This window comes from Hyla sarda, unplaced genomic scaffold (genome assembly GCF_029499605.1).
Source record: "Hyla sarda isolate aHylSar1 unplaced genomic scaffold, aHylSar1.hap1 scaffold_674, whole genome shotgun sequence".
Taxonomy (NCBI): Eukaryota; Metazoa; Chordata; class Amphibia; order Anura; family Hylidae; genus Hyla; species Hyla sarda.
Genome location: NW_026610691.1, coordinates 40,001 through 54,318, shown reverse-complemented (window position 1 = coordinate 54,318; position 14,318 = coordinate 40,001). Strand labels below are relative to the sequence as shown.

At 37.1% G+C, this 14,318-nt stretch overlaps 1 protein-coding gene across 1 annotated transcript in view; it reads left to right on the top strand.

Annotated features, from left to right (window-relative positions):
- The window catches only part of LOC130343177 (otogelin-like), a 117,316-nt gene that overhangs the window by 78,293 nt on the left and 24,705 nt on the right, over window positions 1–14,318 (top strand). The gene's annotated exons all lie outside the window — the stretch shown is intronic.

Sequence of the window (14,318 nt, the reverse complement as noted above, 5' to 3'; positions counted from 1 at the left end):
CTGCGTCACTTCTGGCTGTGTATCATGTGTGCGTGTCACTACCTTGCCTGGCGCGTTCCACATCTCAACCTCGATCCTACCTTCATTTCTGGTTTAGGGACCAAGGGAAGCCTCATGCGTTCCATACCTCCCTATAATTGCGTGTCAAATCAACATGCTGCGTTCTAGAACTAGTTATTTAGCATTTCACTACTTTGTATCAAATTAATGATGTAATATATTAATGTTTTCAAAACATCCATATATGTACAGAGAGATAATAAGTTCAAATGAAATGTTTAATTAAACATGGAGGTAATAATTTCAGAGATACAGGGGCCATTGATGATAACAATAGAAACATTAAAAGAACATTAATACATGTACTGATACACATAGCCATATAGAAAGAGCACTATGGCCTATTTATTCTTTCACTAACACCAACCAACAAATAGGTACTGATATAAAACAACGATATATTAGGGTGTAACCACAGTTAATTACCCACCCCCAAAAAGTATCAATATTTAATATTCTATACTCCATTTTGACTCATTTGAGTCGATAATATCGCTTACTCGCATACTACGGAGAATAAGGTCTTTACAACGTTATAGTGCCATATAAGGGTACTCTAGGTATCCCTCAAATCATGGCCTTTAATACTAAATGGACAGGATAGAAAAACGTGGATGCTGTAAACATAAATGAAGCAACTAAACGATAGTCGCTCATTAAGTCCCTGTGGTGTTACTGACTTTAACCTGTGGATCCACTCGGCTTCCTTTTGTAATATCCTTCTATCCCATTTTCCTTTTCTCGGGGGTCTGCGAACAACTTCCACAACACAGAAAGAAATATCCCCTAAATTGCCTCCATGTTCCTCAGAAACATGTTGTGCAAGAGGAGTATCTCTTTGGTTCCCAATGTCACATATATGCTCCCACACACGTTTCTTAAAGGCTCTCCTGGTCTTACCTACATACTGTTTTGGGCATGTACATGTACACAAATAAACTACCCCTTCTATCTCGCAGTTCGCAAAATCACGAATCTGAGAGATTTTGTTAATTACTACACTGGTGAAAGTTTTAGTTTGTGACACAGATGCACATGCCTTACATCTTCCGCAGCAAAATGTTCCAAGGGGACGGCTCTCAAGCCAAGTACCTTCTCTTTTTACCCCTTGGAATTGACTGCGTACTAGCCTGTCTCTCAATGATCTACCCTTCCTGAAAGTAATGGAAGGGAATGTGGGTAGCACATCACTTATATCCTCATCATGTAGTAAAATAGGCCAATGCCTCCTCAGAATCGACTGTACTCTATCCACCTGGTTGTCAAACGTACCAATCAGTCGTATTTGACTATCTCCCTCCTCCTTTATTCTAGGGGTCAAGAGATCCCGTCTCTCTGTAGATAAAGCTCTTTTATAGGCTGAGGATAGTGTTTGGATAGGGTAACCTCTCTGTAGAAATCTGTCACGTAGGTCTTTTGCTTGAGACCTAAATGAATCCAGCCATGAACAGTTGCGACGAATTCACAAATATTGCCCCATTTGGATACCTCTCTTCAAAGGATGTGGATGATAGCTCTCCCAACGGAGCAAACTGTTCGTCGCTGTAGATTTTCTATATGTAGAGGTCTGAAGAAAACCGAAATTGCCTCTCCTAATGTGAACATCCAGAAATGGTAGTTCATCCCTATGGATCTGCAATGTAAATTTTAAGTCCAGGGGGTTGTCATTAAGATGCCTCACAAACCTCTAAAAAGTTATTGTCTAAACTCTTCCACCGTATATTCTGGGCTAAAATAGTAACCCCTGATGAACCGTGGACATATTTAATCTACGGGGAAACGCGTCGGGTGTCAAAAGGGGGAATTGTAGGGGAATGTCCCTAAGTAGAGTCTCCTCATACTGAGACCTTTGACTCTGTATTCATTTTATAGTATTTTTGATATAGGTTTTAATTGGTATCACTGTAACCAACCTGTGGATGTGACCGGCAATGAAACCACTTATACAGGAAACGTGACGAGTCAACCTAAGCCGAGACAAACAAAACCAACCACCCAGAACCAACTATGTCTCTTTACGCACAACCCAAATGCTCATGGACACATAATGACGTTGCCGCCAACCTGAAGTCGTGTCAGGTTGTAACTGAACCGACCTGTAGACGTGACAGGCTGAAAAATAAATTAAAGATTCAACCAAATATGTAACTAAAAGTATGATCGTCAACCTGAACCAAAACAGATTGTAACCACGATAGACCTATAGATGAAGCAATTAACAATGGAACTATAAACTATCCCTGTAGCATAACCCAACTGCTGAATAAACACAACGTATACAAAGATGTTGTCGCCAACCTGAAGTCGTGTCAGGTTTTATCTGGACTGACCTGTAGACATGACTGGTCTAACCGAATTAAAAGCTTCAACCAACATGACTAATAGTATCGGCATAAACCAAGCATATACTGTAAAATCCTACGAGCGTTTACTTTAAAATCCTACGAGCGTATGTACAGTATAAATCCTGCGAGTGTGAGTACAGTATAAATCCTACAAGTGTATGTACAGTATAAATTCTGCGAGCGTGTATACTGTATAAATCCTGCGAACGCGTATACTGTATAAATCCTACGAGCGTATGTACAGTATAAATCCTACATGCGTGTGTACAGTTTAAATCCTATGAGCGTGTGTACAGTATAAATCCTACAAGCGTGTGTACAGTATAAATCCTATGAGCGTGTGTACAGTATAAATCCTACAAGCGTGTGTACAGTATAAATCCTACGAGCGTATGTACAGTATAAATCCTACATGCGTGTATACAGTATAAATCCTACATGCGTGTGTACAGTTTAAATCCTACGAGCTTGTGTACAGTATAAATCCTACAAGCGTGTGTACAGTATAAATCCTACGAGCATATGTACAGTATAAATCCTATGAGCGTATGTACAGTATAAATCCTGCGAGTGTGAGTACAGTATAAATCCTGCGAGCGTGTATACTGTATAAATCCTACGAGTGTATGTACAGTATAAATCCTACAAGCGTATGTACAGTATAAATCCTATGAGTGTATGTACAGTATAAATCCTGCAAGCGTGTGTACAGTGTAAATCCTACGAACGTGTGTACAGTATATATCCTGTGAGCACAATATATAAACATACCCCTGAGTGGCCCCCCAACTACCATTGACCAACCTTGCTGACGAAGTGTTAGTCACAACATGGAGGATCGGTCAAAAAGCCTAAACAGGGACCGTAGTACCTTAAAAAAAAATAAAAAAATACATCTAAACTTCACATAATTAAGAGTAGAAAACCGTACCAAAATTGAATATAAACCGTAAATGCGTGCGAGATGATTTATGCCGTGGTCAAACTGTACCCGACTAACCCTCGAAAAAAAATATTATCTTGCGTGACCGTACGTAACGCCCAAGACGTGTCGGGTCAATGAAACATAACCAACTTTCCCGTGCCAAATCAACGAACTAAACACGAGGCCCCAATCAGACAACAACTGAATTACGTGTCAATGCCCACATGACCTGAGAACCGTGGTGGAGAAGCCATAGTGAAATATCTATCAAAACTATCTACACACACCTGTGCATATATACACACATACACAAGCCTATGCATATATATATATACACACACATTTATCTTAACACCATTTTTTTATTTTAATTTATATCTGTACATGGGAAGCAGAAGGGTGCTAGACATGAAACACACCAATACGTAAAGAACGCTAAAGCTGAACCTACCTAAACACCCTGGCATGAATAATAAGTACGTGTATGATGTTCTCGATCACCTGATGCCTAGAAGAAAATCCAGCCCCTTTTTTATTTCTATTTATATATATATATATATTTGTGTAGGGAGAACATATATATCACAAAACTTTTATAACGTAGCCATGTATGCACTGCATATATGTAACAAAGCCCCTGCAACATGTATAGCGGAGCAGCCAGAAAGCGTGCCGCCATATAATTAACTCCTAACTGTAATATGCAGAGCGGCCAGAGAGCGTGCTGGAATATAATTAACCCCTAACTGTAATGTGCAGAGCGGAGCAGCCAGAAAGCGTGCCGCCATATAATTAACTCCTAACTGTAATATGCAGAGCGGAGCAGCCAGAAAGCGTGCCGGCATATAATTAACCCCTACTGTAATATGCAGAGCGGAGCAGCCAGAAAGCGTGCTGCCATATAATTAACTCCTAACTGTAATATGCAGAGCGGCCAGAGAGCGTGCTGGCATATAATTAACCCCTAACTGTAATGTGCAGAGCAGAGCAGCCAGAAAGCGTGCCGGCATATAATTAACCCCTACTGTAATATGCAGAGCGGAACAGCCAGAGCGTGCCGGCATATAATTAACCCCTACTGTAATATGCAGAGCGGAACAGCCAGAGTGTGCCGGCATATAATTAACCCCTACTGTAATATGCAGAGCGGAACAGCCAGAGCGTGCCGCCATATAATTAACCCCTACCGTAATATGCAGAGCAGCTAAAGAACGTGCTGGCATGTAATTAACCCCTACCGTAATATGCAGAGCGAAGCAGCCAGAGAATGTGCTGGCATGTAATTAACCCCTACCGTAATATGCAGAACGGAGCAGCCAGTGAACATGCTGCCATGTAATTAACCCCTACCATAATATGGAGAGCGAAGCAGCCAGAGAGCGTGCCGCCATATAATTAACTCCTAACTGTAATATGCAGAGCGGCCAGAGAGCGTGCTGCCATATAATTAACCCCTAACTGTAATATGCAGAGCGGCCAGAGAGCGTGCTTCCATATAATTAACTCCTAACTGTAATGTGCAGAGCGGAGCAGCCAGAAAGCGTGCCGGCATATAATTAACTCCTACTGTAATATGCAGAGCAGAACAGCCAGAGCGTGGCGGCATATAATTAACCCCTACTGTAATATGCAGAGCGGAACAGCCAGAGCGTGCCGGCATATAATTAACTCCTACTGTAATATGCAGAGCAGAACAGCCAGAGCGTGGCGGCATATAATTAACCCCTACTGTAATATGCAGAGCGGAACAGCCAGAGCGTGCTGGCATATAATTAACCCTTACTGTAATATGCAGAGCAGAACAGCCAGAGCGTGCCGGCATATAATTAACCCCTACTGTAATATGCAGAGCGGAACAGCCAGAGCGTGCCGCCATATAATTAACCCCTACTGTAATATGCAGAGCGGAGCAGCCAGAAAGCGTGCCGGCATATAATTAACTCCTACTGTAATATGCAGAGCAGAACAGCCAGAGCGTGGCGGCATATAATTAACCCCTACTGTAATATGCAGAGCGGAACAGCCAGAGCGTGCCGGCATATAATTAACCCCTACTGTAATATGCAGAGCGGAACAGCCAAAGCGTGCCGCCATATAATTAACCCTTACTGTAATATGCAGAGCGGAACAGCCAGAGCGTGCCGCCATATAATTAACCCTTACTGTAATATGCAGAGCGGAGCAGCCAGAAAGCGTGCCGGCATATAATTAACTCCTACTGTAATATGCAGAGCAGAACAGCCAGAGCGTGCCGGCATATAATTAACCCCTACTGTAATATGCAGAGCGGAACAGCCAGAGTGTGCCGGCATATAATTAACCCCTACTGTAATATGCAGAGCAGAACAGCCAGAGCGTGCCGCCATATAATTAACCCTTACTGTAATATGCAGAGCGGAACAGCCAGAGCGTGCCGCCATATAATTAACCCTTACTGTAATATGCAGAGCAGAACAGCCAGAGCGTGCCGCCATATAATTAACCCCTACTGTAATATGCAGAGCGGAACAGCCAGAGCGTGCCGCCATATAATTAACCCCTACTGTAATATGCAGAGCGGAGCAGCCAGAAAGCGTGCCGGCATATAATTAACTCCTACTGTAATATGCAGAGCAGAACAGCCAGAGCGTGGCGGCATATAATTAACCCCTACTGTAATATGCAGAGCGGAACAGCCAGAGCGTGCCGGCATATAATTAACCCCTACTGTAATATGCAGAGCGGAACAGCCAAAGCGTGCCGCCATATAATTAACCCTTACTGTAATATGCAGAGCGGAACAGCCAGAGCGTGCCGCCATATAATTAACCCTTACTGTAATATGCAGAGCGGAGCAGCCAGAAAGCGTGCCGGCATATAATTAACTCCTACTGTAATATGCAGAGCAGAACAGCCAGAGCGTGCCGGCATATAATTAACCCCTACTGTAATATGCAGAGCGGAACAGCCAGAGTGTGCCGGCATATAATTAACCCCTACTGTAATATGCAGAGCAGAACAGCCAGAGCGTGCCGCCATATAATTAACCCTTACTGTAATATGCAGAGCGGAACAGCCAGAGCGTGCCGCCATATAATTAACCCTTACTGTAATATGCAGAGCGGAACAGCCAGAGCGTGCCGCCATATAATTAACCCTTACTGTAATATGCAGAGCAGAACAGCCAGAGCGTGGCGGCATATAATTAACCCTTACTGTAATATGCAGAGCGGAACAGCCAGAGTGTGCCGCCATATAATTAACCCCTACCGTAATATGCAGAGCGGAACAGCCAGAGCGTGCCGCCATATCATTAACCCTTACTGTAATATGCAGAGCAGAACAGCCAGAGCGTGCCGGCATATAATTAACCCCTACTGTAATATGCAGAGCGGAACAGCCAGAGCGTGCCGCCATATAATTAACCCTTACTGTAATATGCAGAGCAGAACAGCCAGAGCGTGCCGCCATATAATTAACCCTTACTGTAATATGCAGAGCGGAACAGCCAGAGCGTGCCGGCATATAATTAACCCTTACTGTAATATGCAGAGCAGAACAGCCAGAGCGTGCCGCCATATAATTAACCCTTACTGTAATATGCAGAGCGGAACAGCCAGAGCGTGCCGGCATATAATTAACCCTTACTGTAATATGCAGAGCGGCCAGAGAGCGTGCTGGCATATAATTAACCCTTACTGTAATATGCAGAGCGGAACAGCCAGAGTGTGCCGCCATATAATTAACTCCTACTGTAATATGCAGAGCGGCCAGAGAGCGTGCTGGAATATAATTAACCCTTACTGTAATATGCAGAGCAGAACAGCCAGAGCGTGCCGGCATATAATTAACCCCTACTGTAATATGCAGAGCGGAACAGCCAGAGCGTGCCGGCATATAATTAACCCTTACTGTAATATGCAGAGCGGCCAGAGAGCGTGCTGGAATATAATTAACCCTTACTGTAATATGCAGAGCAGAACAGCCAGAGCGTGCCGGCATATAACTAACCCTTACTGTAATATGCAGAGCAGAACAGCCAGAGCGTGCCGCCATATAATTAACCCTTACTGTAATATGCAGAGCAGAACAGCCAGAGCGTGCCGGCATATAATTAACCCCTACTGTAATATGCAGAGCAGAACAGCCAGAGCGTGCCGGCATATAATTAACCCCTACTGTAATATGCAGAGCAGAACAGCCAGAGCGTGCCGGCATATAATTAACCATTACTGTAATATGCAGAGCGGAACAGCCAGAGCGTGCCGCCATATAATTAACCCCTACTGTAATATGCAGAGCAGAACAGCCAGAGCGTGCCGCCATATAATTAACCCCTACTGTAATATGCAGAGCAGAACAGCCAGAGCGTGCCGCCATATAATTAACCCCTACTGTAATATGCAGAGCAGAACAGCCAGAGCGTGCCGCCATATAATTAACCCCTACTGTAATATGCAGAGCAGAACAGCCAGAGCGTGCCGCCATATAATTAACCCTTACTGTAATATGCAGAGCAGAACAGCCAGAGCGTGCCGGCATATAATTAACCCTTACTGTAATATGCAGAGCGGAACAGCCAGAGCGTGCCGCCATATAATTAACCCTTACTGTAATATGCAGAGCAGAACAGCCAGAGCGTGCCGGCATATAACTAACCCTTACTGTAATATGCAGAGCGGAACAGCCAGAGCGTGCCGCCATATAATTAACCCTTACTGTAATATGCAGAGCAGAACAGCCAGAGCGTGCCGGCATATAATTAACCCTTACTGTAATATGCAGAGCGGAACAGCCAGAGTGTGCCGGCATATAATTAACCCTACCGTAATATGCAGAGCAGCTAAAGAACGTGCTGGCATGTAATTAACCCCTACCGTAATATGCAGAACGGAGCAGCTAGTGAACATGCTGCCATGTAATTAACCCCTACCATAATATGGAGAGCGAAGCAGCCAGAGAACGTGCCGGCATATAATTAACCCCCCCCCTGCTGACGGGGACGTGATGAATTCGCGTTGTCAGAGACAGGTAACGCTGCGGGATCTTATAGGGAAACCCTGCCCCCTCCCACAAATGCAGGCTAATGAATTAGGCCTTTATACGTATAGAGTATAGGGTATATGGTGTGTGTATAGAGTGTATATGGTGTGTATAGAGGGTATATGGTGTGTGTAGAGTGTATATGGTGTGTATAGAGTGTATATAAAGTATATGGTGTATATAGAGTATATGGTGTATAGAGTGTATATGGTGTATAGAGTATATAGAGTATATGGTGTATATAGAGTGTATGGTGTGTATATAGAGTATATGGTGTATATGGTGTATAGAGTATATGGTGTATATAGAGTATATAGTGTATAGAGTATATAGTGTATAGAGTATATGGTGTATATAGAGTATATGGTGTATATAGAGTATATGGTGTATATAGAGTATATGGTGTATATAGAGTATATGGTGTATATAGAGTATATGGTGTATATAGAGTATATGGTGTATATAGAGTATATGGTGTATATAGAGTATATGGTGTATATAGAGTATATGGTGTATATAGTGTATATGGTGTATATAGTGTATAGAGTATATAGAGTATATGGTGTATATAGAGTATATGGTGTATATAGAGTATATGGTGTATATAGTGTATAGAGTATATGGTGTATATAGTGTATATAGTGTATAGAGTATATGGTGTATATGGTGTATATAGTGTATAGAGTATATGGTGTATATGGTGTATATAGTGTATAGAGTATATGGTGTATATAGTGTATAGAGTATATGGTGTATATGGTGTATATAGTATATGGTGTATATAGTGTATAGAGTATATGGTGTATATAGTGTATAGAGTATATGGTGTATATAGTGTATAGAGTATATGGTGTATATAGTGTATAGAGTATATGGTGTATATGGTGTATATGGTGTATATGGTGTATATAGAGTATATGGTGTATATAGTATATAGAGTATATGGTGTATATAGTATATAGAGTATATGGTGTATATAGAGTATATGGTGTATATAGAGTATATGGAGTATATGGTGTATATAGTGTATAGAGTATATGGTGTATATAGTGTATATGGTGTATATAGTGTATATGGTGTATATAGTGTGTATAGAGTATATGGTGTATATGGTGTATATAGAGTATATAGTGTATAGAGTATATGGTGTATATAGTGTATATAGTGTATAGAGTATATGGTGTATATAGTGTATAGAGTATATGGTGTATATAGTGTATAGAGTATATGGTGTATATAGTGTATAGAGTATATGGTGTATATAGTGTATAGAGTATATGGTGTATATAGTATATAGAGTATATGGTGTATATAGTGTATAGAGTGTATATAAAGTATATGGTGTATATAGAGTATATGGTGTATAGAGTGTATATGGTGTATAGAGTATATAGAGTATATGGTGTATATAGAGTGTATGGTGTGTATATAGAGTATATGGTGTATATAGTGTATAGAGTATATGGTGTATATAGAGTATATAGTGTATAGAGTATATAGTGTATAGAGTATATGGTGTATATAGAGTATATGGTGTATATAGAGTATATGGTGTATATAGAGTATATGGTGTATATAGAGTATATGGTGTATATAGAGTATATAGAGTATATGGAGTATATAGAGTATATGGTGTATATAGAGTATATGGTGTATATAGTGTATAGAGTATATAGAGTATATGGTGTATATAGAGTATATGGTGTATATAGAGTATATGGTGTATATAGTGTATAGAGTATATAGAGTATATGGTGTATATAGAGTATATGGTGTATATTGAGTATATGGTGTATATTGAGTATATGGTGTATATAGAGTATATGGTGTATATAGTGTATAGAGTATATGGTGTATATAGTGTATATAGTGTATAGAGTATATGGTGTATATGGTGTATATAGTGTATAGAGTATATGGTGTATATAGTGTATAGAGTATATGGTGTATATAGTGTATATAGTGTATAGAGTATATGGTGTATATGGTGTATATAGTGTATAGAGTATATGGTGTATATAGTGTATAGAGTATATGGTGTATATGGTGTATATAGTGTATAGAGTATATGGTGTATATAGTGTATAGAGTATATGGTGTATATAGTGTATGGTGTATATAGTGTATAGAGTATATGGTGTATATGGTGTATATAGAGTATATGGTGTATATAGTATATAGAGTATATGGTGTATATAGTATATAGAGTATATGGTGTATATAGTATATAGAGTATATGGTGTATATAGAGTATATGGTGTATATAGAGTATATGGAGTATATGGTGTATATAGTGTATAGAGTATATGGTGTATATAGTGTATATGGTGTATATAGTGTATATGGTGTATATAGTGTGTATAGAGTATATGGTGTATATAGTATATAGAGTATATGGTGTATATAGAGTATATAGTGTATAGAGTATATGGTGTATATAGTGTATATAGTGTATAGAGTATATGGTGTATATAGTGTATAGAGTATATGGTGTATATAGTGTATATAGTGTATAGAGTATATGGTGTATATAGTGTATAGAGTATATGGTGTATATAGTATATAGAGTATATGGTGTATATAGTGTATATAGTGTATAGAGTATATGGTGTATATAGAGTATATGGTGTATATAGAGTATATGGTGTATATAGAGTATATGGTGTATATAGAGTATATGGTGTATATAGTGTATATGGTGTATATAGTATATAGAGTATATGGTGTATATAGAGTATATAGTGTATATAGAGTATATGGTGTATATAGAGTATATGGTGTATATGGTGTATATAGAGTATATGGTGTATATAGAGTATATGGTGTATATAGAGTATATAGTGTATATGGTGTATATAGAGTATATAGAGTATATGGTGTATATAGAGTATATGGTGTATATAGTGTATAGAGTATATGGTGTATATAGAGTATATGGTGTATATAGTGTATATAGTGTATAGAGTATATGGTGTATATAGAGTATATGGTGTATATAGAGTATATGGTGTATATAGAGTATATGGTGTATATAGAGTATATGGTGTATATAGAGTATAGAGTATATGGTGTATATAGTGTATAGAGTATATGGTGTATATAGTGTATAGAGTATATGGTGTATATAGTGTATAGAGTATATGGTGTATATGGTGTATATAGTGTATATAGTATATGGTGTATATAGTGTATATAGTGTATAGAGTATATGGTGTATATAGTGTATAGAGTATATGGTGTATATAGTATATAGAGTATATGGTGTATATAGAGTATATAGTGTATAGAGTATATGGTGTATATAGTGTATATGGTGTATATAGTATATAGAGTATATAGTGTATAGAGTATATGGTGTATATAGTGTATGGTGTATATAGTGTATATGGTGATATAGTATATAGAGTATATGGTGTATATAGTGTATATGGTGTATATAGTATATAGAGTTTATAGTGTATAGAGTATATGGTGTATATAGTGTATGGTGTATATAGTGTATAGAGTATATAGTGTATAGAGTATATGGTGTATATAGAGTATATGGTGTATATAGGGTATATGGTGTGTATAGAGTATATAGTGTATAGAGTATATAGAGTATATAGTGTATAGAGTATATGGTGTATATAGTGTATAGAGTATATGGTGTATATAGTGTATAGAGTATATGGTGTATATAGTGTATAGAGTATATGGTGTATATAGTGTATAGAGTATATGGTGTATATAGTGTATATGGTGTATATAGAGTATATGGTGTATATAGAGTATATGGTGTATATAGAGTATATGGTGTATATAGAGTATATGGTGTATATAGAGTATATGGTGTATATAGAGTATATGGTGTATATAGAGTATATAGTGTATATAGAGTATATAGTGTATAGAGTATATGGTGTATATAGAGTATATAGTATATAGAGTATATAGTGTATATAGAGTATATGGTGTATATAGAGTATATGGTGTATATAGAGTATATGGTGTATATAGAGTATATGGTGTATATAGAGTATATAGTGTATAGAGTATATAGTGTATAGAGTATATGGTGTATATAGAGTATATAGTATATAGAGTATATAGTGTATATAGAGTATATAGTTGTATAGAGTATATAGTGTATAGAGTATATAGTGTATAGAGTATATGGTGTATATAGAGTATATGGTGTATATAGAGTATATGGTGTATATAGAGTATATGGTGTATATAGAGTATATGGTGTATATAGTGTATATGGTGTATATAGTGTATATAGAGTATATGGTGTATATAGAGTATATAGTGTATATAGAGTATATAGAGTATATAGAGTATATAGAGTATATAGAGTATATAGAGTGTATAGAGTGTATAGAGTATATAGAGTATATAGAGGTATATAGTGTATAGAGTATATGGTGTATATAGAGTATATGGTGTATATAGAGTATATAGTGTATATAGAGTATATAGTGTATAGAGTATATAGTGTATAGAGTATATGGTGTATATAGAGTATATGGTGTATATAGAGTATATGGTAGTATATACAGCAGGGTTGTCTGTTGTGTAGAGAAGACGTGACTTTTTGGCGGTGCCGGGATCAGTATATAGAGTATATGGTGTATATAGAGTATATAGTATATAGAGTATATAGTGTATATAGAGTATATGGTGTATATAGAGTATATAGAGTATATGGTGTATATAGAGTATATGGTGTATATAGTGTATAGAGTATATAGTGTATAGAGTATATAGTGTATATAGAGTATATAGTATATAGCGTATATGGTGTATATAGAGTATATGGTGTATATAGAGTATATAGAGTATATAGAGTATATAGAGTATATAGAGTATATAGAGTATATAGAGTATATAGTGTATATAGAGTATATGGTGTATATAGAGTATATAGTATATAGAGTATATAGTGTATAGAGTATATAGTGTATAGAGTATATGGTGTATATAGAGTATATGGTGTATATAGTGTATAGAGTATATAGTATATAGAGTATATGGTATATAGAGTATATAGAGTATATAGTGTATAGAGTATATAGTGTATAGAGTATATGGTGTATATAGAGTATATGGTGTATATAGAGTATATAGTGTATAGAGTATATGGTGGATATAGAGTATATGGTAGTATATAGAGTATATAGTGTATAGAGTATATAGTATATAGAGTATATGGTGTATATAGAGTATATTGTGTATATAGAGTATATGGTGTATATAGAGTATATGGTGTATATAGAGTATATAGTGTATATAGAGTATATAGTGTATATAGTGTATATAGTGTATAGAGTATATAGTGTATAGAGTATATGGTGTATATAGAGTATATGGTGTATATAGAGTATATGGTGTATATAGAGTATATAGTGTAATAGAGTATATGGTGTATATAGAGTATATGGTGTTATAGAGTATATAGAGTATATAGAGTATATAGTGTATATAGTGTATATAGTGTATATAGTGTATAGAGTATATAGTGTATAGAGTATATGGTGTATATAGAGTATATGGTGTATATAGAGTATATGGTGTATATAGAGTATATAGTGTATAGAGTATATGGTGTATATAGAGTATATGGTGTATATAGAGTATATAGTGTATATAGAGTATATAGTGTATATAGTGTATATAGTGTATAGAGTATATAGTGTATAGAGTATATGGTGTATATAGAGTATATGGTGTATATAGAGTATATGGTGTATATAGAGTATATAGTGTATAGAGTATATGGTGTATATAGAGTATATGGTGTATATAGAGTATATGGTGTATATAGAGTATATAGTGTATATAGTGTATATAGTGTATAGAGTATATAGTGTATAGAGTATATGGTGTATATAGAGTATATGGTGTATATAGGAGTATATGGTGTATATAGAGTATATAGTGTATAGAGTATATGGTGTATATAGAGTATATGGTGTATATAG